We start from the raw sequence: 27181 nt of genomic DNA on the forward strand, positions 1-27181 counted from the left end.
TCAAGCTTTCCTAAATCATGAAGGCCATATAATTTTTGACTTGGTGAGCCTACCTAGGTTGAATGAATTTTATGAGCTACAGTTCAGGAATTCGCTCATACAAGCTCTTGAAGATCGTAGCAGATACATCAACTTTACACAAGAGGAAGAGCAACCAATCTTTTATATCACATTCATAGTGATAGATGCAATGATGGACAGCAATAAAATCTACAAGTTTCTTCAACCGAAGTCAGTAAGTGATTCCATACCATACATCTCGCTTTGGGAAAGATATTTCAAGATCTTTGATCCTGGGGGGTGCTTATGGAAACTTTCTCGATGGAGGAGGTTTACTCCGTCACTTCACTACATCCTGCTATTGGATCTGAGAACCTTTCATATCACACAAGGTTTCTTAATCATACAAAGATGAGAGTAGACAAAGACAGACGTTACACAATCTACATGTTGTATGATCGGATAAATGGTACATGAATGTACCATTATCTAAGGGAGGGGCTAATGATAGCCGTTTTTCGGCTCTCCGTAATTGCCATAGTAAGCTTCCTCACCCTACCAAATTCACCCAAAAACTATGGCTATCCCTACCATTTCACTGTACATAGGCGTGCGTGAGTTACGGGACTTTTCCCATATCTCCTTAAAAACCCTCAGCTAACTAGTCACTGGGCTAGTTGAGCCAAAAAAATAAATAAATTTAAAAAAATAAAAGTATATTATGGCCTCTTTGTGTGTAAATATTTCATTGTATATATGGCCTAAATATAGGGATTTTTTATAATTATTTTGGTATTTTATTTAAATATTTCTACTTAGGTGTGTGTTTTATTAAACCTATGTACACCTTCTTTCATCCTCTTACACCATAATTATATTTTTTGCCAATATGTACATACTCTAACCTCATATTTTTCCTTTATACAAATCACTCCCACATTTTCACCCTCACCCTCGTGAAAACAAAAAATTGATTTCTACTCATTGGTTACTTTTATTATATTATTTACTTGCATACCTTTTCCTCTTTCACCCCAAATAATTCAAGGAGGGACCATATCATATGATTCCAATATCTTTCCATATCCATACCTCCTCCATATTTTTATTATTATTTTTACTCATTATTCTAACACCATGTGCTCATTGAGCTAAAGTCCATAAATAGTCCATATACTAGTCCCACCATGTATATATTTCTTATTTCACCAATAATCCTCCTCCATGCATGGGTCAAGGGCAACTTGAATGCTTTGTATTATAATATGACAAAGGAGGGGCTCACTCTTGGATGCATTGTACAAATTCAACAAAGGAGGCGGCCACTAAAAGACTTTTGCAGGCATAAAAAACAGGCTTTTTGGTGAGAATTTTGGCACCTATCTCCACTCCGAATTTGGAGCAGTGGTCAAAAGAGAAAATGTAGCCCACGATCTAAATAATCACCTCAAATGTTTTCATGATTTTTGAGGCTACCAGCGGTGAGCTATGATTTTTTGAGTGGACCCCAGTCTGCCCACTTTTTTCATAAGTAGCCCTTAGTCTTCTCTCACCCTTCCAGACACCTACTCACTCTTACACATCCCTCCCTTTCCTTCCCTCACTCAAATCTGCAATTTCCATGGCTTCTCCCACCCTCTTCACCATTACCCTTCTCTCTCATCTCTATAGTTCTTTTATGAACCTCTACATACATACACACTCTCCATGTCTCTCTCTATTACTTCTATGTTACAATTTCATTTACCTCTCCTAAAATATCTAAAATTTAGCATCTTAACCATGATAACTTCTGCAAATTGAGGATTTTTCATCAACAAATCCTCTTTTCATCGTGGTGGTCAACCGTGGCGGCGGCGTAAAGAAGCGAAGAAGAAGAAGAAGACCAGCGGTCATTTTTTCCACAATCTACACAAGGGTGAGTTCAAGCTTCTTCAAAGCTTCACCATCTCAATGATTCTCTTTTAATTCACCCCTCTTCCTTCATCAAATCAACTCACTCTACCCATTGTAAATGTAACATTAACTTTCTAGTGATTACTAACGACTAACATACTAACACAAAATAGCATTGACCTAACCATAAAAGACACCTCACCTCAAGACATGTATAGTAACTCTCTCTCTCTCTCGCTCTCTCTCGACCCCTCCTCGCTCACGACCCCCGTCCTACCTAGGCACACCTCTTAACACACCTCTTGGCACACCTTGGACACTTTGTGGGGCACACGATCCTAGTGCCTCCAAGCTCTATATTGTACGGCCAAATGGTTCTGTTGATATGGATAGAGTCGGGACTGGGATGAGACAGCGGATTCGCTACCTCATGGAGCTACAGTTTTTGACCAGCATTCTGACGTCTTGGGATCAGCAGGAAAAGGAAAAAGTCACTTACATAGTGGAGACCATCCTGAGAGAGTACCAACGTGCTTCGGATTCTGACGTTGTTCCGAGGAGGTGGATCAAGGGTGTTGCACGGGACAGTGTGAAACATCGACGAGATGTAGCTTGGAAGCCTTTCAGGACCGGCTCGCCGAAGCCTTCGGGCATCCCACACGAGACGTGGATGTAGATCAGGGAGGATGAGCGGACAGCGGCCACGCGGTTCAGACAGCAGCGTGAGGCCACATAGATACGACAGATGACTAGGGGGACATCTCATCTTGGTAGCGGAGGCTTCGACACCTTTTGCTATGAGTTTGTGAGTTTCTAATCAAATCTTAACTATGACGTTTTTTAAAACGGGATGAATCATGTATTCTTATTGGTCTGATTTTTATATAAACGCAGAATCTTGCAATGCATTGAAGCCCCGACACATCGGGAGGTGTCAGATGGATATCACAGAGGTATCTATGAAGTATTGAATGATCTTGATGCTTCAGGAGAGCCCGTAGACTGGGCGGCCTTACAGTCTTGCTCATCTCTTGAGGTGAGACGTTAATATGTGTGAGTTGATTTAATTAAGGATTTGTGAAGTAATATCAATACTAATTTTGTGAGTTGTCCTATGTGCAGGTTGTGACGCGTAGTCATCAGTGGACCGGATTTCACATATATGCTTTGTGAGACACAGACACGCTTCTATGTCTCCATTTGTATAGAAATATATATATGGTTATGATTATTGTTCAGACAGTTATTGTTTTCCTTACCCTCAAGTTATTGTCATTGTCATTGTATAGACATGGTTGTTTCTCCTATTCTTGTATAGACATAGTTATGGTTCAGGTTTTTTTTATGGTTATGTTTAACTTTCTAGTTATGCTTATGGTTATTGTTAATTTTGTTTCTGGTTATGATCAAAGTGGTTACATTGGTCGGTTATGGTTTTAAGTTATGGTTCATTATGGTTATGCTTTTAAGTTATGGTTATGGTTCGTTGTGGTCATTGGCCTTAAATCTCATGTGAGATCCTACATGGATAGTATGTAGGAGGCATATACATGATATATTTTTTTGAAAAGTTTATGTAAAAACGAAGGGAACTCGGCCGAAATTTCTGCGGGAGCACGGTTGATTTTGGTGGTGCTCGCTTTCTTGGACAGAGGGCAAGAAGTTTGGCTATGGTGGCTGTGTCCATCTTTTCACTGGGCACAGGCCAGGCTACCTGCCCTCTGCCCAAGAAAAAACATTTCTGTTATGGTCGTCGATATATGCGTCTATATATCCGTCCATATCTGCGTCGCTATATCCGTCTATAACTGAGTCCATATCTGCGTCGCAAATAAAGCCTTTCCACGCAGATATCGACGCAAATAGCGATAGATTCACAGGGACGTAGATATCGACGCGGTGCGTCGATATATGCATCGATGGCACCTTTTTTGTTGTAGTGATTCAATATTTATCATACACCCAGACTTGGATCCATTACAACATAAGGAACCCATGCTATGCTATACATTGAGTTTTTTGTCTCAAGGTCCACCACTTGTCCAAGCTATACTTCATAGATAGTAGACGGTTTAGTCTAGTAGTCCACAATGTGCCTATCCTTAGAAATACAAGGTATACCACTTGTATAATATTAACTTGGAGAAGTTCACAACTTGTCCATCCTAGGTGCAATGTCCACGCCGGTTTTCTAAGGATTTAGCTTGAATGTTGCTTTCTCACCATTTGGATAGCCTATGATATGTTGTTGAGGCGGTCCGGGGCGGGCAATAAGAGAGGCGACCTCTAAACACCCCTCAAGGCTCCCGTGCTGCTCAATTGGGGCTGGGGCAACCACAAGCACAACACAACAACAAACCCACAGCCAAACCCAAACAAGATAGGGGCACCACCTAGTTATGGTATGCGAACTAGGACGCAAGAGAGATTTTGGCACAACCAAGAAGATGCACCACACAACACACACAAACAACCTCACACCAAGACACACACAAACTGGACCAGAGAGAGCTAGAGCAAAGGGAAGAGAGAGAGAAAAGGATCTTGCGTAATACCTTATTTGTGACTTGCAAATGGAGATGGTTCGTTATGATGCTATCGTAGAACTTGTATAAACTCACTCAATGCTTAGTGATTGCTAAAACATTCCCAAAACACACACACACACACTGTCTTAGGGTGTGGGAGACCTCTCACCACAATACCCTCTCTTACAATGGACACAAAACTGGCAATGAAAAAACACACTAAAACACTTTCTAAAATCAAGATCAACCGATAAAAACTCAAATACACAAGTCACCTTGAATTCACCAAACCGTATTGCACAAATGGAAGGACGAAGATTTGAACGTCGAATCACGCCTTGGATGCACCAAACCTCAATTTATTGATGATGAAGGAGCATGTACAATAGTGGTTTTGAGATTTGTGGAACTCACGCTCTCTCACTTGCAATGTGTAGCTCGAAGGCTTCTCTCACACCAAGAGTGAAGCTCACAAGTGGTTGCTACACCTAAGTCTCTCCTCACGCATAGAGTGTTGGGGTGCTATGTGAGATGTTGGAGGTTGTTTTACAAGAAGGAGCGGGGTCTATTTATAGGTTGGAGACCCCTCATAAAGATTATTGGAAATCCTAATTTACAAGCTAAAAATCAGGGTTATGATTTTTTTGAATATCAAAACATTGCGGGCCTTCTTTGTCTGCTTGAGTCATGGGTGTGGGCTCAAAAGAGAGCATTATTGATGGTAGATAAGGTGAAAGTAAGTAGGGAGAGAGAGAGAGAGAGAGAGAGAGAGAGAGAGAGAGAGAGAGAGAGAGAGAGAGAGTTACTTTGTACATGTCTTGAGGTGAGGTGTCTTTTATGGTTAGGTCAATGCTATTTTGTGTTAGTATGTTAGTCGTTAGTAATCACTAGAAAGTTAATGTTACATTTACAATGGGTAGAGTGAGTTGATTTGATGAAGGAAGAGGGGTGAATTAAAAGAGAATCATTGAGATGGTGAAGCTTTGAAGAAGCTTGAACTCACCCTTGTGTAGATTGTGGAAAAAATGACCGTTGGTCTTCTTCTTCTTCTTCGCTTCTTTACGCCGCCACCACGGTTGATCACCACGATGAAAAGAGGATTTGTTGATGAAAAATCCTCAATTTGCAGAAGTTATCACGGTTAATATGCTGAATTTTAGATATTTTTAGGAGAGGTAAATGAAATTGTAACATAGAAGCAATAGAGAGAGACATGGAGAGGGTGTATGTATGTAGAGGTTCATAAAAGAACTATAGGGATGAGAGAGAAGGGTAATGGTGAAGAGGGTGGGAGAAGCCATGGAAATTGCAGGTTTGAGTGAGGGAAGGAGAGGGAGGGATGTGTAAGAGTGAGTAGGTGTGTGGAAGGGTGAGAGAAGACTAAGGGCTACTTGTGAGAAAAGTGGGCAGACTGGGGTCCACTCAAAAAATCATAGCTCACCGCCGGTAGCTCCAAAAATCATGAAAAAATTTGAGGTGATTATTCAAAGCGTGGGCTACATTTTCTCTTTTGACCACCGCTCCAAATTCTGAGTGGAGATAGGTGCCAAAATTCTCACCAAAAAAAAAGTCTTTTAGTGGCCCCCTCCTTTGTTGAATTTGTACAATGCATCCAAGAGTGAGCCCCTCCTTTGTCATATCATAATACAAAGCATCCAAGTTGCCCTTGACCCATGCATGGAGGAGGATTATTGGTGAATAAAGAAATATATACATGGTGGGACTAGTGTATGGACTATTCATGGACTTTAGCTCAATGAGTACATGGTGTTAGAATAATGAGTAAAAATAATAATAAAAATATGGAGGAGTTATGGACATGGAAAGATATTGGAATCATATGATATGGTCCCTCTTTGAATTATTTTGGGTGAAAGAGGAAAAGGTATGCAAGTAAATAATATAATGAAGGTGACCAATGAGTAGAAATCAATTTTTTGTTTTCACGAGGGTGAGGGTGAAAATGTGGGAGTGATTTGTATAAAGGAAAAATATAAGGTTAGAGTATGTACATATTGGCAAAAAATATACTTATGGTGTAAGAGGATGAAAGAAGGTGTATATAGGTTTAATAAAACACACACCTAAGTAGAAATATTTAAATAAAATACCAAAATAATTATAAAAATCCCTATATTTAGGCCATATATATATACACACAAATGGGCCATAATATATTTTATTTTTTTGAATTTATTTATTTTTTTGGCTCAACTAGCCCAGTGACTAGTTAGCTGAGGGTTTTTAAGGAGATATGGGAAAAGTCCGGTAACTCACACACGCCTATGTACAGTGAAATGGTAGGGATAGCCATAGTTTTTGGGTGAATTTGGTAGGGTGAGGAAGCTTACTATGGCAATTACGGAGAGCCGAAAAATGGCTATCATTAGCCCCCCCCTTAGATAATGGTACATTCATGTACCATTTATCCGATCATTCAACATATAGATTGTGTAACGTATGTCTTTGTCTGCTCTTATCTTTGTATGATTAAGAAACCTTGTTGGATATGAAAGGTTCTCAAAGCCAATAGCAGGATGTAGTGAAGTGACGGAGTAAACCTCCTCCATCGAGAAAGTTTCCATAAGCACCCCCCAGGATATTCAAAGATCTTGAAATATCTTTCCCAAAGCGAGATGTATGGTATGGAATCACTTACTGACTTCGGTTGAAGAAACTTGTAGATTTTATTGTTGTCCATCATTGCATCTATCACTATGAATGTGATATAAAAGATTGGTTGCTCTTCCTCTTGTGTAAAGTTGATGTATCTGCTACGATCTTCAAGAGCTTGTATGAGCGAATTCCTGAACTGTAGCTCATAAAATTCATTCAACCTGGGTAGGCTCACCAAGTCAAAAATTATATGGCCTTCATGATTTAGGAAAGCTTGATCCATGCTTTCCGGCTGCTATTGGAAGGTATTGCAAATAGTTTACCACATAGGTAGATAACAGACGAAGGTTTCTATTGCCTCCAACACATTGGAAGAGAATAGATTTTGGTACTGATTGATGAAATATCCACATGTAGGAATCAACAAGTTTTTCATCTATGATGAAGACCAGAAGCATCACAATGTGCGACCTCCATACACCAAAGAACCAAGTGAAGAAAATTTAGAAACATCCGTTTATTACCAAGTATTCATGTCCTCTTCCACTTAAGAAGGTATAGTGTCCCCGATGAAAGGTATATGTGAAGAGAGGAGAAGTTGACCTTGAAGAGGTGAAACCCAATATGAAGATGATTGGGGCTTCAAAATCTTGGATTTCCTTGCTAAGATATTGTCCCATGAATGAAGAGCCACCCACTAAAACACCATTGGAGAGAATGATACCTTTCTGATAGTTTCCTTTTATGATTTTATCTTTTGCTACTCTCCCATGTTCTTCATCCCCTTCTAAGCCCCCCCTTTGGCAAGGTTGTAACTCCTCACATCGTACCACCTCAAAAGTTGATGGATTACTGTTTGATTTTGTGAAAACTTTGGCTTCTTGCATGATAGGCTCCTCCATGATTAATATACATGGGTCATACCAATGCTTTTCAACATCCTCAAACACTTCTTGAAGATTATCCTCACATGGATTCAACTCGCACTCTTCTAATTTGTTTTGGAGTTGGCATTCCATGTACACAATCATTTGTTTATGATCAATGTGGTCTATGATCTCCCCACCTATGATTTCATCTTCTTCTTCACTCTCTTCTTTTAGGCAAGATACACTCTCAGAACATTCCATAAGATCAAGGTTACCTTCAAGGTCTTCATTCTCCATAGAGTCATGTTGCACAAAAGCTTCGTCTGCTCGGACTAGAAATTGATCCTCTGCCAAAAGGTTGGATGTATCCATTATTGAATCATCACTGCCATTTGAGATATCTTGTGTCGATTTTTGCATGCTTGTGATAAAGGTAGAAGAAAGAGATTCCACATTTGAATCTTGGCCACACACTTTAGCACTTGAATAATCAGTTGGCATGTAAGTAACGTCTTCAACATTTGTCGGAGTAGAAGGAGACAAATATGGCAAAGGAGATGACTCCTTGATAGAAATACTTTCATGATGGTTGGTTCTTCCAGCGTGATGGAAACCATTTTTGATGTAGAAGTACTTGTGAAACTTCCTTCGGGCAATAGTGACCGCTTCTTCAAAGGTAGAGGGTCCACTACAAGTAACCTTAGTCTTTAGGAAAGGAGACAAACCCGAAATAAATTGATCCATTTTTACATAATCTGGAAATGTAGAACTAAATCCACATCCTTCCCATTGACGAGAAAAAATATCCTCATAAGCATAGTAGTCTTCACCATGTTGTTGAAGTCTCCATAGTGAAGCCCATGCTTTCTCCGTTGTTGAAACTTTAGAGAATCTGGCCTTCAAAGATTTGGAAATTTGGGTATATCCATCTTCAATCTGAGAAGACATACTCCAAAACCATTGCTCAGCGTTGCCTCTAAGGCATAGCAATAGAAAATCCCCTTTTTCAATGTCATCCCTTTTACCAAGGATATGACAAACCATTCTAAAATCAGCAAGAAAATCATCAACATCTTCTTTTGGATTTCCGAAGAAGATTGGGATATCATCAAAGGTATAGCGTGTCATAGTCTCTCAATGCTAGGAACACACAAAGACTAGTTTCAAACAATCATCAACTAACTACACAAAGTTTTGAAAGGTCTTTCAGCATGAATTCTAGATTCTTATGTGAAAATGTTTTTTTTCTTTCTTATGTTATGCATAATCCGAACCATATTCTAGATCAATTTTTGTTTCCTTGAAATTAAACTCGTTCATACATGTTTTCATGATTCATACAATCTACTTGATTATGCTGAAATTCAAGCATTCAAGCAATACAACAAAAATAAGCACAAAGTTAGTCCTCAGTGGGGGCACCAAAATTGAGGCGGTCTGGGGCGAGCAACAAGAGAGGCGACCTCTAAACACCCCTCAAGGCTCCCGTGCTGCTCAATTGGGGCTGGGGCAACCACAAGCACAACACAAGAACAAACCCACAGCCAAACCCAAACAAGATAGGGGCACCACCTAGTTATGGTATGCGAACTAGGACGCAAGAGAGATTTTGGCACAACCAAGAAGATGCAGCACACAACACACACAAACAACCTCACACCAAGACACACACAAACTGGACCAGAGAGAGCTAGAGCAAAGGGAAGAGAGAGAGAAAAGGATCTTGCGTAATACCTTATTTGTGACTTGCAAATGGAGATGGTTCGTTATGATGCTATCGTAGAACTTGTATAAACTCACTCAATGCTTAGTGATTGCTAAAACATTCCCAAAACACACACACACACACTGTCTTAGGGTGTGGGAGACCTCTCACCACAATACCCTCTCTTACAATGGACACAAAACTGGCAATGAAAAAACACACTAAAACACTTTCTAAAATCAAGATCAACCGATAAAAACTCAAATACACAAGTCACCTTGAATTCACCAAACCGTATTGCACAAATGGAAGGACGAAGATTTGAACGTCGAATCACGCCTTGGATGCACCAAACCTCAATTTATTGATGATGAAGGAGCATGTACAATAGTGGTTTTGAGATTTGTGGAACTCACGCTCTCTCACTTGCAATGTGTAGCTCGAAGGCTTCTCTCACACCAAGAGTGAAGCTCACAAGTGGTTGCTACACCTAAGTCTCTCCTCACGCATAGAGTGTTGGGGTGCTATGTGAGATGTTGGAGGTTGTTTTACAAGAAGGAGCGGGGTCTATTTATAGGTTGGAGACCCCTCATAAAGATTATTGGAAATCCTAATTTACAAGCTAAAAATCAGGGTTATGATTTTTTTGAATATCAAAACATTGCGGGCCTTCTTTGTCTGCTTGAGTCATGGGTGTGGGCTCAAAAGAGAGCATTATTGATGGTAGATAAGGTGAAAGTAAGTAGGGAGAGAGAGAGAGAGAGAGAGAGAGAGAGAGAGAGAGAGAGTTACTTTGTACATGTCTTGAGGTGAGGTGTCTTTTATGGTTAGGTCAATGCTATTTTGTGTTAGTATGTTAGTCGTTAGTAATCACTAGAAAGTTAATGTTACATTTACAATGGGTAGAGTGAGTTGATTTGATGAAGGAAGAGGGGTGAATTAAAAGAGAATCATTGAGATGGTGAAGCTTTGAAGAAGCTTGAACTCACCCTTGTGTAGATTGTGGAAAAAATGACCGTTGGTCTTCTTCTTCTTCTTCGCTTCTTTACGCCGCCACCACGGTTGATCACCACGATGAAAAGAGGATTTGTTGATGAAAAATCCTCAATTTGCAGAAGTTATCACGGTTAATATGCTGAATTTTAGATATTTTTAGGAGAGGTAAATGAAATTGTAACATAGAAGCAATAGAGAGAGACATGGAGAGGGTGTATGTATGTAGAGGTTCATAAAAGAACTATAGGGATGAGAGAGAAGGGTAATGGTGAAGAGGGTGGGAGAAGCCATGGAAATTGCAGGTTTGAGTGAGGGAAGGAGAGGGAGGGATGTGTAAGAGTGAGTAGGTGTGTGGAAGGGTGAGAGAAGACTAAGGGCTACTTGTGAGAAAAGTGGGCAGACTGGGGTCCACTCAAAAAATCATAGCTCACCGCCGGTAGCTCCAAAAATCATGAAAAAATTTGAGGTGATTATTCAAAGCGTGGGCTACATTTTCTCTTTTGACCACCGCTCCAAATTCTGAGTGGAGATAGGTGCCAAAATTCTCACCAAAAAAAAAGTCTTTTAGTGGCCCCCTCCTTTGTTGAATTTGTACAATGCATCCAAGAGTGAGCCCCTCCTTTGTCATATCATAATACAAAGCATCCAAGTTGCCCTTGACCCATGCATGGAGGAGGATTATTGGTGAATAAAGAAATATATACATGGTGGGACTAGTGTATGGACTATTCATGGACTTTAGCTCAATGAGTACATGGTGTTAGAATAATGAGTAAAAATAATAATAAAAATATGGAGGAGTTATGGACATGGAAAGATATTGGAATCATATGATATGGTCCCTCTTTGAATTATTTTGGGTGAAAGAGGAAAAGGTATGCAAGTAAATAATATAATGAAGGTGACCAATGAGTAGAAATCAATTTTTTGTTTTCACGAGGGTGAGGGTGAAAATGTGGGAGTGATTTGTATAAAGGAAAAATATAAGGTTAGAGTATGTACATATTGGCAAAAAATATACTTATGGTGTAAGAGGATGAAAGAAGGTGTATATAGGTTTAATAAAACACACACCTAAGTAGAAATATTTAAATAAAATACCAAAATAATTATAAAAATCCCTATATTTAGGCCATATATATATACACACAAATGGGCCATAATATATTTTATTTTTTTGAATTTATTTATTTTTTTGGCTCAACTAGCCCAGTGACTAGTTAGCTGAGGGTTTTTAAGGAGATATGGGAAAAGTCCCGTAACTCACACACGCCTATGTACAGTGAAATGGTAGGGATAGCCATAGTTTTTGGGTGAATTTGGTAGGGTGAGGAAGATTACTATGGCAATTACGGAGAGCCAAAAAATGGCTATCACTGTCAATGAGGGATTTTGTTTGAAGGTTCAACACTTGTCCAAGCTTGCTCTATTGGAATGTGAATAGAAGAAAAGCTCCACCACTTTTCCAAGCTAGCTCTATTGGACCTGGCATAAAAGAAAAGATCCATCATTTATTCTATCTGTGCTTCTTTGAAACATGGAAAGAAGTAAGCTCCACCACTTGGCAAAACTAAGATCCATTGAGATTGGGACAAAACTAAGCTTTATCATATGTTCATTAAACTAGGCTCCATTAAAACATGGAGAACCCAAGCTATGCTATACATTGAGTTTTTTGTGTGAAGTTTCACGACACGTCAAAGCAATTCGTAGAGGATAGTAGATGATGTAGTCTAATAGTCCACAACATGCATAGCCAAAGATGGGCATTGAGAAATGATACAAGGTGCATGAATTACTCATCCTAGTATCTAGGTGCAAGGTCCACCACTTGTTGAGTCTATAAAGATAAATCTTGAATGGTTTTTCTTTCTCAACCTACATAGAGGGTTTTGTTTCAAGGTCCACAACTCATCCAATCTAGGCTCATCAAAACATGGAGAGAAGCAAAGTTGTACCACTTGTCCAAGCTAGGCTCATCAAAACATGGAGAGAAGCAAAGATCTACCACTTGTCCAAGCTGAGATTCACAGATAATAGGTGGTTTAGTATATAGCTCCACCATTTTTCCAACCTTTAGTAGCATGGTCCACCGTGTCATGCTATACCTTCACTAGTTTTTTTTCACTACATGGATAACCCATGACATGGTTACCCCATAAGTAAATCTTCTTGAAGGTATAACACTTGTCCAAGCTAGCTCCATTGAAGCATGGATAGAAGTAAACCTCCACCACCTATCCATCTTGTATGCTTCTTTGAAGCATGGAGAGATACAAGGTCCACCATTTGTCCAAGCTACTCTTCATAGATATTAGATGGTTTAGTCTAGTAGTCCACAATGTGCCTATCCTAAAAAATACAAGGTTTATCACTTGGCTAATATGGACATGGAGAAATAATAATAGGTCCACCACATGTCCATCCTAGGTATAAGGTCCACACCCAACCTCTAAGGCTATATCTTGGATGGTTTTTTTCACGATTTAGATAACCATTGATATGTTTTCAATGAGGGGTTTTGTTTGAGGGTTCACCACTTGTTTAATCTAACTCTATTGGAACATGAATAGACAGCGGCAGGTCACGAACGATACATAGTGTGTGACGGCTACTTAGGATACTTCCAGATTAGCATTGCGGAAGAAGATCAGAAGAAGACAACCTTCATCACACCGTGGGTATGCTTTGCTTATAGAGTGATTCCGTTTGGCCTCACTAACGCCCCAGCCACATTTCAGCTCTATGTGACCTTTGTTTTCCAACCCTACTTTGGAACATCAATACGGGTTTTCATAGATGATATTTGCATCTATAGTTTACGAGCCCTTCATTTAAGCAAAGTCTATGATAGCTTAACCAGGATCCAAAACTTGGGTGGCCAGCTCAACGTGGATAAGTGTCACATTGGTGAAATCAAAGTCACTCTCCTTGGCCATGTAATTTCAGCAAAAGGGATTGAGACTGACCCTAGCAAGATTCAAGCACTGGTATCTTTGTCGTCACCCACCACCGCTAAGCAGCTGGTTTCTTTCCTTCAGAAGGTAAGATACTTAAGCAGGTTCATTCACTTGCTCAAGTGGTCCTTCCCCTACAACAACTCACCTAGAGGGATGTCTTCTCATGGAGTGAAGAGAATGAGCAGTAGTTTACTAACATAAAGAAAATCCTAGCTAGGCTTCCCACTATTTCACCTCCTAAGTGGGATGAGACATTTAATGTGAACCCTAGTGTAGGGAGTGATACACTCGGAGCCGTGCTAATGCAAAAGGACCCCCAAACTTCTTTCATGCATCCTATTTAGTTCTCTAGTCGTGTCATGACCCCGTCAAAAAAGGGATTTACCGAAGTAGAACACATGGTTCTGGCACTAATGTTTGCTACCACAAAGTTCCGCTCCTATCTCTTGCCTAGACCCTTTGTAATCTTGACAATGGAAGAAGTTTTCCCATATGTAATGCGGCACATGGATGTCTCATCTCGGATCTCAAAGTGGTTAATTAGATTACAAGAGTTTGACTACACTATGCAAGTAGAAAACTCCACCCGAGCTAGTTTAGCGGGAATTCTCACTCATCGCCATTATAAGAAGAAGCTGAAGGTCAACACGGAAGGGAAGGAAGAAACAATGATGGTAGAGAGTCCTAGGCTGGAAAGAGCTCACTCTCTTTTCTTTGATGGAGCATACAAGAGAACAATGGACCAGTCTGCAGCAGGCATAGTCATTTTCAACGAGAAACAAAAAAGAGTATTCTCCATTGGGCAGTTATTACACTCCCACTCCAACAATGAAGCAAAATATGCAGCCCTAATTCTTGGGTTGGAACAATGTATCTCACAAGGAATTCATCACCTAAATGTGTTTGGCGATGCTTTGATTTTGATAAGGCAGATAAATGGCACCTGGGTTTGTAAGAATCAAGTTTTACTTGGTCAACTACGCCAAGTTAAGGATCTTCTAAGGAAGTTTGAAGCAGTGAAACTATTTCATGTCCCCAAAGCAGAAAATCAGGAGGCAGATGCACTAGCCAAATAAAGAATACAAGACGTTCCAGTAGGAGCCATCAAACTAAAGCTACCCCTCTTTCAAGGTAGCGATGCTATGCCTGATGTCATCATCTTTTTAGATATAGGAGAATGTCCAAAAGGATACACCAAAGGCCAAAAATAGTGGCTTGTCAGGAAGGCTACCAGATACCACCTTGTAAACGACCACTTGTATTGAAAAGGGCAAGGATCAGATTCTCATGAGGGTGCCAAACTTCAGTCAGATCACAAAGGTAATTTCAAGTTGCCATGATGGCGTCTGCGGCGGTCATTTTGCTCTAGATATCACCAATAGGAAGATTCTATAGGCAGTATACTCTTGGCATAGTTTCAAGAGGGATGTGCACCATTGGTGTAAAACATGTAAGGCTTGTCAAGTGGCCAGTGATCGCGCCTTAACCTCGCACCTTAACCTATGAGCCACAAACTCCTAGTCCATTTGAGAAATGGGAAATAGATGCAATTGGTCCTTTACCAAGGGCCCAATCTAGTAAATTGTACATCATAGTGGGTGTAGACTACATGACTCGATGGGCAGAAGCAACAATCACCACCTGCATTACAGCCAAAGAGGTAGCAAAGTTCATTTTTACATATTTGTTGCTGTTTTGGCACTCTTCTTGAGATAATATCAGATAGAGGACCAGGTTTCAGAGGTGATTTGGTGGGAGAACTGATGAAGAAGTTAGGCATCATACGCCGACATTCCACACCATACTATTCACAATGCAATGGTCTGGTAGAGAACGTAAACGGAATGATTTGTAAAATCATCACAAAGCAGGTGAACAATCACATAGGGGACTACGATAAACATCTCATGGCACCTCTTTGGGCCTACCGGACGACGTTCCGAACATCACTAAGTTTCACCCCTTTCCATCTAGTTTATGGAAAGGAGGAAATTCTACCCATAAAGGTACAGATAGCCAGCTTACGAGTTTTGGCTAGCCAGATACAACGTCCAATCATAAATCTCTGAAACCACATCTTGGATCAGGAGAGGCTCTAGCTCGATAGGGAAGAAGCAATCAATCACTATGCAGCACAGGCGAATGACGCCAGCTCACTTTCAATCAAGGGCTTAAAGAAAAGGGATTGGAAAAAGGTATGTTAGTGCTGAGATACAACAACAGATTCGACACCAGGAAGGACAATAAATTCCAACCCAGATGGGAGGGTCCATTCATCATCAAGAAACGCTATGACAATGGCAGCTATAAGCTGATGGAAGCAGATGGGAGAATTCACAAGACTAGGGTCAATGGATGGAGACTGAAAAGGTATTTTCTTAGGTTTGATCCAGAATTCATGTAAACATTCCAGAGGAGGGAGAACCCTCTAACTCCACAGCTAAAGATGCAAAGGAAGGGCTAGAGCATGAATGCCTCTAGCCAAAAGGAAAGGACTAATGATGGCCGATTTGTAAAAAAAAATCAAAGAAAAAAAAAAGAAAAAAACTTATTTTTCCTCTGTTGGAGCCTTGGCGACACTGTTGAAAGGCTCGGCAATGCCTAGTCAACCTCACGACGCTTTTACGGGCAAAGGGTTACCCTCCCTTTGATTGGCCGGCCTTATCACCCTCATGCCCCCGCTCGTCTATGCCCCAGCGCAGCAAGCCGCTCTCGGCTTCAAATATTCTCCCTCACTCCCCACCCCTTGACTCTTCCCCCCCTCCTCTCGTCCTTGAGCCGCCATGCAAAACAAGAGATAAGATGCCCCATCTCTCTCTCTCTCTCTCTCTCTCTCTCTCTCTCTCTCACCACATACCCCCCCCTACCCCACTTCCTTGCCAAAGCCCCTCCCCTTCTCTCGCTCATTGTCGGCCGACCGTGGCCCGTCATCCCTCCCTCGCTCTCACCCGCTCGTGGTCACAGCCCGAAGGCACGCAAGGATACCGTTACCCCCCCCCCCCCCCCCCCCCCCCCCCCCCCCCCCCCCCCCCCCCCCCCCCCCCCCCCCTCACCACCCCCACCACCCCACCCCCCCCTCTCACCCACATCTCTCTCTCTCTCTCTCTCTCTCTCTCTCTCTCTCTCTCTCTCTCTCTCTCTCTCTCTCTCTCTCTCTCTCTCTCTCTCTCTCTCTCTCTCTCTCTCTCTCTCTCTCTCTCTCTCTCTCTCTCTCGCGCGCGCGCGCGCTCTGCACACGGTTCCAGCCCGCCATATCCTCTCTCTCTCTCTCTCTCTCTCTCTCTCTCTCTCTCTCTCTCTCTCTCTCTCTCTCTCTCTCTCTCTCTCTCTCTCTCTCTCTCTCTCTCTCTCTCTCCCTCGCGGGCCTGTACAGGCGTAGGAAATTCACTCTCTCTCTCTCTAGACACGCAACACATACACGCACACACATTCACCCTTATCCACACACACACACACACACACACCATTCCCCCCACTCACCCTCGCGTAATCTGTAGCAATCTGCCAACCCACAGAAAAAAATTTATTAAAAAATATATATATACATAATAGGGCCCCGTTCCCACGCACGCTTGCGCACTCACACATACACACACATCCGCCCACATGCACATATATACACATGACACACGTATACGCACACACATGATAAAATAAAAAAAAGGGATCCTACGACATCGACGAACTCAACAAAAGAAGGAGAAAACCCAAAGCACGCGCCGCCAACAACAAAAAGAAGTAATGCGTCGAAGGCATGCCCCGGTCGACCCCGAAAAGAAGTACACGCTACACTGACGCACCAGTAATACACCATTCGCCGGCATTACGCAACCACGCCGCTATTTTGAGTAATTTGTAGGTTATGTTTATCATTTCTTCAGTTTTCACCCAAGCCTTGTAAAATTCCCACTTTGTAAATTCCCTCTCTCTAGGTTATGGTTACAAAGGCCCACCTAGAGATTCTCATATTTTTAATAACCTCCCAAAACAAAGCAAGGGTCAACCACACTGGGCCGACCGCTTGCTTTGTATCCCCAATTAGCTTACCCTAATCACACCGGGCTTACCATAATCCAAGCAGCCAACACCTATAAATTGGCACTGAGAGGTCACTATCGGGGGGGGGGGGGCAGTTCATGAGAGGTCGGCACGTGGTAGAGTGTAGTAGGAAGAGTTGACATTATTGGCATCCCGGGGAGGGGGTTGGTGTGTTGGTTTGCCTTGGGAATTGCACCATGCGAAGGGAGCCATTCCACCTCTCGACTCCAATGGTCGATGCACACACGTAGACACGCTCTTGGTAGCAAGCTTCACAATAACTGAGTCGTCTTAGAGAATGCACCAAGTAGTTTGCACCATCTTTTCCCCCCTATCTCTCTATAACCATGGTGTGCCGCCTCGCTGGAAGGAAGGTCATTGTAAATACTGCAAAAACAATTGTCCCTCACACCCCCGAGGGCTTTCTTCATTTGCAAAAATCTCTCTCTCTCTCTCTCTCTCTCTCTCTCTCTCTCTCTCTCTCTCTCTATGTGTGTGTGTGTGTGTGTGTGTAAGTTTGCGGTGTTCATATCATCATGGTCTGCGTCCTAGCTGCTCAAAGCTAGGTGGTGCCCCCTGTTCGCTTTACCGTTGACAGGCTCGAGGTGTGCCATTCGGCCCCCGACGTTTTAGAGGCCGTCGGTGTTTGGGGTTCGCTTTGCTCCCATCAGAGGTAGTGCCCATTGTGTGGAGACAGCAGAAGTTGAATATTTGTTGATCGAATCTCTAGGCGGCTAGATAGGCTCATTCGAAGGTTGGGTGTAGTTTCTTGAAAGAAGATGTCGTATGGATTTTGTCCAGGTATGTGGCCTTGAATAGCGAGCTGAGAGGAGTGAGAAGGCAGTGAGATTTCCATGGCTTTGGGCCAATGTGGTGGATTCGACATGGCTTGGTGGCTTGTCCATCAAGTTTGTGAGCATTGAGGGGCAATTGAAGGTGAAGCAAAAGAAGGTTTTTTTGGGCTTTTTGGAGGGGTTTTGGAGGTTTCAAAAGAGTGATCCATGGCCTAATGCCACATGGCACTCAGATGAGCCCACATGCGTGGAATAGGCTCCAAATAGAGGTCTTTATAAGGTGGACTGTGAGTCCTCTCTGGTGTGTAAAGGGGAGAGTGATCTACCATTAGCTCGACTATTGTGCGCGTGCGGGCGGCGCTATGTTGGCTCTCTTGGCCCCGCTCATGAGCGCAGGGGCGGCAGCCCCTTGGTTTTGGTGGTAGCCGGTCAGTGTGGCGACACAGTGGCCTACTCATCTGACGATCGACGGTCAAGGGCAGTGATGACATGGCATCACATGGGTGGACGGTTGTTCCCACTTCAAAATTACCAAATTTGGATGCACGATGGATCAATCAGAGGCCAGTTAATGAAATTGAAGAGTGCATCCCTATAAAAGTCATTTTTTAGTCATTTTTAGGGGTTTTTTGCCCAACGTTTGCAAGGGAACCAAGGTATGTTGGTATTTACCTAAGGGATTTTTGTGCAGAGGTGTGTGCCTACAAAGCCCCAAGACTGTGTTTTCTTGCCCAACGACCATGTGGGTGCATCGTTTGATGTAAAATAGTTGTAAGTGTTGCTTGAGAAGTGGTGAGGCCTCCATGGTGTTTCTCTTGTATCGTTTCTCCTGCCTCCCCTTCTCTACTTCTTCTGCTTGTGTAAGTGGTGCTGCTGCGGATATGTGTGCCCCTCGGGCTCCTTCTTTGTGTCCATAATGGAAGAGAGAGTGTATGGTTTTGTGTTTGGAACCAGTGCGTGGATTGAAACAAGTAGTGAAATGTGTGGTTGAGTGTGTGCATGCTTACGCATCGGTGTGTGTGCAGGCGGTGGCCTGCTATCATGTGTCAAGAGTTTCAAAGGTGAACTCTAGTGGATTGGGGTGTTGTGTATGCACAAGGATATAGAGAAACAATATTTTTGTGCGCCATTTTGCTCTTTTTCCAAAAGAGTAAGAGATTTTTAGAGGCAGAGGTGGCGTGCCTTTAGGCCACCATTGTTATCTGCAAGATTCTCAGCCCCAGATCGAGCAGAGGATAGATACATGATGTTCTCCAGGCCCACCTTTTAGCAGAGGTGGCAAGATCCTTGATGTTCAGCTTCTCAAGCATGGCTATTACCAGATAGAGTTTGAGACCCTCGAGATGGCATCCAAGGTCGTTGCGATGAAGCCCTATCCATCTAAGCAGTTCGAGCTCATTTTTGAGAGTGGCACCATGGTTTTGACCCATCTTCTAATTCTTGTCGAGGAGATAGACCTTCCCATGTCAATCTCTTCCCCGGCTTGAGGAGGGAATACCTTCTACTCCTATCGAGGATAGGCTCAAAGATTGGGACTATTATGGAGACACCTCGCATGTCAGCCTCTATAGTTGCCAAGGCATCCAGCATTCCCAGAGTACGTGTTCTTGTTTGGGACACCCACACCCTTCTAAAGGTCATTCTACTACCTCTGGTGAGTGGTGGTTGGCTCCACCAGAGCGTGGAGTATCTGGGCCTCTCAAATTAGTGTTTCAATTGTTGTCAGATGGGCCATCTTGCAAAGGTATATCCACGGAGGAGGCCTCGACCCTCACCTAAGGCTCAACCCTAGCCTCCTAGGACTAGCCAACAGTAACAGACCGAGTCATAGGGTACTTAGTAATACTCACCCTCTGAGCCTGGGGCTCAGGTAGAGGAGGGCTAGCAATAGGTTTGCGGTTGACATTGACAAGGGCCACCATGTTATCCTGGCCCTCTGGGTGGTCTCCACAGACTTCAACCCAGCAGTAGTGGGTTTCCATAGGGAACCATTTCGACCCTCTTCAGTAGGATGAGATCGCAGGGATAGAGGCCCTGCACTCAGCAGTGGCCTTCTCTTTTTCCTTATGTGGTTGGGACCAGTATGAGTGGACTATGGACTCAATGATGGAGTGAATTCATGCACAGGACCTTGTTTATCTCATCACATGGGAGACATGGGGGTTAAAGACCTGGTGCAAACTTTGTTGCTAGTGGCCAGTGGCCAAGATCTTAGTGACACCTCTAGACTCGGCACGATGTAGAAACATTGTGGTACACTTCTTTGCTGACATGAAGAGCCCACCATGCTATGTATACATACATGAGGACTCTTGGATAGAGGAGGTTGCCTTGCACAACAGTCTTTGCGGTCACGCCTATCTTGCAGAAACTTCGATACGAATTTCTCCCCATCAAAGCCTTCCTCAAAGATAGCACGGTTAGCTACTTCTACAACATCAATTCTCTCTCACTCCCAATGAGGATTGTCTCATGGAAGGTGAAAATATTAGGTGGACCCTAGTTTCTACAACAATGGGGTCGATTGCGTCAAGAGCTTCAGTGTTGCCTTGTGTGCGGAGAGATTGACCTTGTTATGCTGCAATAGCCGCATCTTTGTGAGAGCCGCATAAGATGATGTGGTTAGATTTTGCGTGGGCTATTTGAGATATTTTGGTCAACTGCATTTTGACTTGGTAATATCCAAGGAGGGTATGTATGACTATTGGGGACTCTTGGCAGCACGCCATTATGGACCAAGGTATTATTGTGCTTGACAGGGCTCAGTGGATTACTATGCTGGTTCATGAATGCCTCTTGGGATTCCTAAACATCTATGCACCCAATGTTGCAAGTGCACGTGTAGAGTTTTTGTCTCACATTGTAGAGTCTCCGATGCATGCAGATCAATGGTGCATTTTGGGTTACTTCAACATGTTGGAGGATCCCTCTGATAGGATTGGAGGTAGCCATGCTACTATGCACGAGCTAAGTTGGCAGTCTGGGAGAGCTATGTATGACATTGAGGGTTTCAGATGTTTGGCAACACTCTGGATTTGTGATCCCCCCAGAGAGCTTGGACTTCTCTTTCTTGGACCGTAGAGTGGGTGGAGTGAATCTATCTCGGATAGATCACTTCTACGCTAGTGACCACATATGTGACTTGGGTGGGTTAGTTTACATCTTGGCTAGGTTGAGGTCCCATAAGTGAGCCAGTTGTCTGTATGACCGATAATTGGTGTAGTGAGAAGGTTCAATGAAACCAAGAGGAATATCTTGATTTTCAACATTGTTGTCCGTTTGCAACCACTTTGGTCCAAATGGTAACTCCATATATAACTCACTTGAATGTTGTAAAGGAGGAACCACAACTAAGAGTCACTTGGGTTTAAATGGTAACTCCATTTATAACTCACTTAAGTACTGTAAAGGAGGAACCACAACTAAGAGTTGTCCAAAGGCATAACCAGTTGTCAGATCTTCTGAAGGTACTGGAATTATTCAAGGAAACCTTGGCGTAACTTTCCATGCAGTTGTGAGCGAGATTTCCTACTCGCCTGAGTATTTTGAATAGTCCGTTACATGTTCATCCCTAATGAAGGTTACTTGCCATCATGCTTTGTCAACACACCTGGTAAGTCCTTGATGTATGAAAGTATTGACACAATCTCCAACCCCACCACAAGAGGTGCTCAAAGTCAAAAATTATACGTAAGCAAATTCTATAATAGGGAGAAACTCATCTATTTAGAAATGCGTTGTGTTAATGTATGCTCTTAGCAGATCCTTTAGCACAAGATTACTCTTTGTAATCTTTGTAATCTGCCTATCCCCTTGGATAACTGACAATACTAAGGTGTGTTTTCCTCACGGTTACAGACAGTCGTCCCAGATGACTGGTAAACAGGAAATCACAGTAGTGGTTAACATTGGTGAAGAATCAACAATGTCCAAAATAACCATCGTGGTCAACTTGAAAAAATCCACAAACGCCCAAACTGAGCCATGACCTCTATTGGTGATTCTAGTGGATCCAAAAGTAATCTCAGAGAGATAGTGCACATAGAGTGCAAAATGCTTCATAAGCAACAACTTGAGGAATATGCATGCCGTTCCAAATCAGCCTTTGCTAAACACTAGGGCCCATAGCACCTAGTGTGCATGCATTTAGCAAAAATGAACCCGAACCTGTATATCCATAATGATCCTTGACAATACTCATGGAAAAATGTGATGCGCCTAGCACACATCAACAGGAATGTAAATAGTTCTAAAAAGAACCTAAATAATTTCATTTGCAAACTTTTGCAAGCTTTGTTGAAATGTTTGAACCGTAATAACAGGTGAAACAGTGATCACTTCTAGGTACAAACAATGAAACTTTTTCATTTCCTATATATATAAACAACCATCTGTAATGTTGTTTAGCAGCACTTGTACCTTAACAAGCCATTCTAAGTATCCGACAATTTTTGGCGACTAAAATTGCTCCGAATACGTCGTGTTAAAAATGGTCGAGAAAACAGATGTGACCAGCACCTAGGGACTTTGTTGTGACACGGAATTGAAATAATGGTGCCAGCCTTCACTCCAGAGACTCATATTCTCCACATGTGGAATATGTCTCAACTAAGGATGTCTGAAAAAGAACATCCTACAAGTACAAGATGTACTTGTGTGTGGAGGTAGCTCTAAACACTTTATGACAAGAGTGAGAGGGACACTCTTTATCATGCTCCACACTGGCTAAACCGAACTTCTTGAGTTCCTAGACCATGTTGTATCCCATGTGACAACATGTGGCAAATCGAACCCTACAAGTAGGTTCGTAACAGCATAAGGCATAAAAATAGATTGGACACGGCCCAAAATACTTTGTGCCGACATGCCCTTGGCAAGGCTCTGTAACATTCAAGCGTACTTATACGCATTGAAAAACCAAGCAAAGCATACTGAAAAAGGAATAACACCAAATCAATAGATGTGTACCTGGAGATTTGAACGTAATGTTTACTTACCCGTATTCAAATAGAGAGGAGCACGACTCCTACCTGGAAAAAAAAAACAGTATTGCACTGGGAACCGTAGGTGTAGCTTTCGCAATCCAACCCCTTTGGTTAAAATCTACGTAGTCAATCCCCTTGGTAAGACTCTTTGTAGAAACTGCTCAACTAGCAGATAACGGTAACCAACATAGTTAACCATGTACAGATTGAGTGGAATCAACTTGAAAAGTGTGTTCGTCTGCTACCACGTGGTAGATTGCGGAATTCTTTCCTTGAAAGTATATTTTGGAGAGATCAACTACGATCCTCAATGCAGATCAAACTATGATCTTTAATGCCTATGAGATGATCTAGTAATCACCTGTCAGGTCTTACCCCAAAAGAGTATGTCCATGGACACTCCGTAGTGCTATAGAGAGTGCAAGAGACACACACAAGTGAACTACTGATCTCTTATGGACAACCATGCTGTCACAAATGATTGCTGCGTCTATACTCCATGGTAGAGAGCAGTTGGTGTGACTTTAAGATTATCAAAAACTCAACTTGAGTGTCGTACTAAAAACATGTAGTGCAAAAATGACACCCTAAACATCCGTAATGACAAGACTCTTGCTTGTCCATTAACGTTGATGTGTACTTCCCTAGGTAGATCTGTGCAATTTTGAAAACAATCACCCAAAGAATGCCAATAATTGGGTCTTACCCTTGGTCAGGCTCTTAGCCTGTGTGGCTCATAGCCCTTATGAAAATTAGTGGTCAATGGATGCACCAATGAAGACTATTTGAGTAGCATCTTAGCCATGTTTTAGCTGAGAGTTAGAGCACCTTGGCTCAGGCTGACTCACGATCAAAACACGTTTCAAAAGCTTCTTAGAAGATTGTCATTTTTCCCTTAAAGAGAGAGAGAGAGAGAGAGAGAGAGAGAGAGAGAGAGAGAGAGAGAGAAAGAGAGAGAGAGAGAGAAATAATAGCATGCTGGACTGAGGATCTTTCCTTGAGGTTGTAGAGTGTGTGCCCTGACGCATCTTATGCCTGACTTGTAGCTTATCGTATAAGCAGTACACCATTTTCTGGTATGACTCCCTCATCAAGAGAGGTAATAGAAAAACATAAAACTCATCCCGACCCACCTACCTTGTAGGGGTCATGATTGGATGAGTATGACTTGGCATTGGCACTTTGCCTGGGAATCAAGTCCAAATTTTTGGTTCTTGTTAGTGTGCTTGTGTTGACACCAACCAAGAAACACATTAAACAATCCATCACTTAGTCTGTTCTTGACAGAGTTGCGAGTGTGATGGCGGAAGCGTAATCCATGAAGCGGTGGAATTCATGCCACCTGGTTAGCATGCCATGCATGAAAAAGTGTAAGACCTTGTCTACTATAACTACCTTAAGCATGAGAGCCGAAACCAAAAGTGCCTTGCAGAGTCTGCCTTGGTAGCGATGCATCATGATGTGTTGTTGCCACACATAAAATGGGATCGAATTGCAATGATAATAGTCAATGGCCAGTATCGTGGCACGCGTGAGAAGCCTTGCTTCATGTGAGTTTGTCAAAGCACTTTGCTTTACATGACAGACAACGTGTTCCAATGACAACATGAAAAACAAAAAAATTTAAAATTGGACTAGCCTGGTTATTCTGCTGGAACCAGTCATCCTGAAAATTTTGATGGAGAAGAACTCGTTTCATAACGGCTCATAGCCTAGTCTGCTGCACGAGAGAGAGTTGTCACGTGTATATATATACGTCCCTTGTATCATATACATCCATTTGGCATGTAATGAAAGAACCTGCAAGCAGATTACCAAATTCCTCCCAAGTTTGTATGCTCATAGTATATGCCAAACGTGGGGAGTCCCAATGCAAGATGCCTAACTTGAAGCCTTTGCTTCACAGAAACTGAAGCCTTGCTGATAGCCAACTGAGACTATTGTTGACATGCAGAGAGAATGACAAAAAGAATCGACCTTTTTGAGGAATTTCAACTGAAATGAGCTAAGACGGAGTGACAAGCATCCTTTGGCAATGGCTAGAAATAGTGACAAGGAGTCGGCCATGCCGAAAAACGTGCCTCTTGCATCAAGGCAAGTAGTGGGATGTGCTAATCTCCTTGAGATTACAAAACATGGAAAATTGGCAAAAATGAGTCGACCTTGTCGAACACTTTTAGCTAAATGACCCTGTCGAATATCTCAACATCTCGAGATTTATAAAAAAGTATGCATACTTGATGTATTCTATGTCAATTTCTAGAAAAGGTGACAATATGCGGTCATACCGAGCAACTGGGCACCGTACATTAAGTTGATCAGCAAGCCAGGTGAATCTCCTTGAGATTCCTAAACAATGACAACTTACTATGCCTTTGCATCAAACCGACCTAACTCCTGTGCTCAAAACCGTATAAGTTATCACACATACTCGATGCATGATACACTTTCTAGTCTTGCCGGCCATGTTTGTTCGTGTACATGGTTGACCTTGGCAAGCGATATGCGAGTACGAATAGATCTACAAGATTTTATGAATGCAGAATGTAAAAAAAACAAACGTGAACTTGCTTACCGATTCTTATAGCCCGCTTCGAGCTGCCTGTTACGGCATTAGCCGCACATGCGGTCCTGCGGAGATCTGCACACTGCGGATCAGGAGTCATGCGGTATGCGGCGGCTTGAGCGGTAGTTCTTCACGAGATATCATCGGACAGGAGTGTGTGCACCGTTCCCGATATGCGCTGGAGCAGCGGTTGTATATGGAGGGGCATACCTGTCTTTTGATGTAACTTAACCAATCTCTATGATATTCATGGCATCTACTGTTGTACCTCTGAGTCTCGATTATACATGAATGAAGCAAGAGGTGTCATGTGCCTGTGTACTGTGTACTTCCTTCTCTTGTCATTCTATATGTTGATGTTCATATAATGTAGTTGCGGGTAATCATTCCCCTAATGCCTATTGCTCCTGAGTGGGCAATAGCCATTACATCTGGCGACCACGATGCGTGATGGATGGTCTGCGATGAATATGCATGCGCACTAGGTCGCAGGGTCCGCCTGACCCTGTGATTTCAATTGTAGGAAGACGTCGGAGGAGAGGCGGTTCAGATGAATTTGTTTTTTCGTCACCGCAGATTGAGGAATCTATATCTCCATCACCCGGTGCATGATAGGAGGTTGCAGCGAGCAAGACGTACTCCGCGCAGTCAGTCATGTCCTCTTATCGTACGTTCACCCTCACCCACACAGGTTGCTCCACCACCGTCTCCGGTAAGCAGTCCGGAGGTATCTCCACCACTGTCTCCACCTCCTAGTGCTCGTCAGCTTTTCCCGGGAGGAGGAGGAACAGTTGGGCAAGGGGTGATGGCTCATCCTCAGATTAAGTATAGTCGGTTTCGAGGTCTTTCGAGTGAAGACCCTAATGCACATTTGCACCAATTCAATAAAGCTTATGGATTGAATCATCCTGGGGTGGTGATTCCTCTCCATCAACAATTAGTGTTTGAATCTACACTCTTAGGGAAAGTTGCGAAATGGTTGTCCGAATACCCTGATGATCATTTTCAGACGTATGCCGACGGATCCATAGCATTTCTACGAAGGTTTTGAATGGAAAAGACAGTCCCTCAACATTTGGAGAAGCTTCGAACGCTCCGGCAGAAGTCAGTGCCAGTGGAGGATTACGCTGCAAAATTTCGGATGCTTTTGTAGAGGGTACCTCAGGCACAAAGGCCGGCAGCCAAAGTGCTGAATGATTATTTTTTGCGGGGGCTCAATAAGGATCTC

At 42.6% G+C, this 27181-nt stretch overlaps 1 pseudogene; it reads right to left on the reverse strand.

The window, feature by feature from the left end:
- Positions 1–20384, reverse strand: part of LOC147447158 (uncharacterized) — a 124831-nt pseudogene extending 104447 nt beyond the window's left edge.
- Positions 20385–27181: the final 6797 nt, after the last annotated feature.

This window comes from Adiantum capillus-veneris, chromosome 11 (genome assembly GCF_014529385.1).
Source record: "Adiantum capillus-veneris isolate H3 chromosome 11, ASM1452938v2, whole genome shotgun sequence".
Lineage (NCBI taxonomy): Eukaryota > Viridiplantae > Streptophyta > Polypodiopsida > Polypodiales > Pteridaceae > Adiantum > Adiantum capillus-veneris.